We start from the raw sequence: 708 nt of genomic DNA, 5'->3' as shown, positions 1-708 counted from the left end.
AAAAACACTTGGCCCCTTTCAACTTATCAAACAAGTCATCAATACATGGACAAAGGTACTTGTTCTTGATGGTCACTTTGTTCAACTGCCTATAGTCAATACAAAGTCTCATTGATCCATCTTTTTTCTTCATAAACAATACCGGTGCACCCCATGGTGAGACACTAGGGCATATGAAACCCTTGTCCAACAAGTCCTTTAACTAGTCTTGGAGATCCTTAAGCTCTACTAGTGCCATCCAGTAGAGTGGTATAAATATCGGATAGTGTTCTGCACCAAGTCTATACAAAATTCTCTGTCTCTTTTTAGAGGTAATCCAAGCAACTCTTCCGAGAACAAATCAACATATTCTCCCATAACTAGCACATCTACCATATTACCCACATACACTTGAGAATCCAAGACTGTTAACAAAATCCTTGGCATCCATGTCTCATGAATCTATTGATGGTCATGGCTGACACCACATTACTCGAAGCAAAGTTACGATCTCCTTGAATATAGAATGGGGTCTTTCTAGGGTACTCAAACTTTCCCTCTTGTGTGGTAATCCACACTAGCATAGTTGGGGGATAACCAATCCATCCCAAGAATCACATCAAACTCTAGCATATCCATTAATACTAAATTAGCTTGAGTCTCCTCTTCTTAACTTGAACCACACAAGCTTTATACTCTTACCTTGCCACAAACACCTTTCTTAAAGGT

This window comes from Theobroma umbraticum, unplaced genomic scaffold (assembly GCF_002168275.2).
Source record: "Theobroma umbraticum cultivar Fairchild unplaced genomic scaffold, ASM216827v3 scaffold_146.0, whole genome shotgun sequence".
In the NCBI taxonomy this organism is placed as follows: Eukaryota; Viridiplantae; Streptophyta; class Magnoliopsida; order Malvales; family Malvaceae; genus Theobroma; species Theobroma umbraticum.
This window is presented reverse-complemented; position numbering follows the sequence as displayed.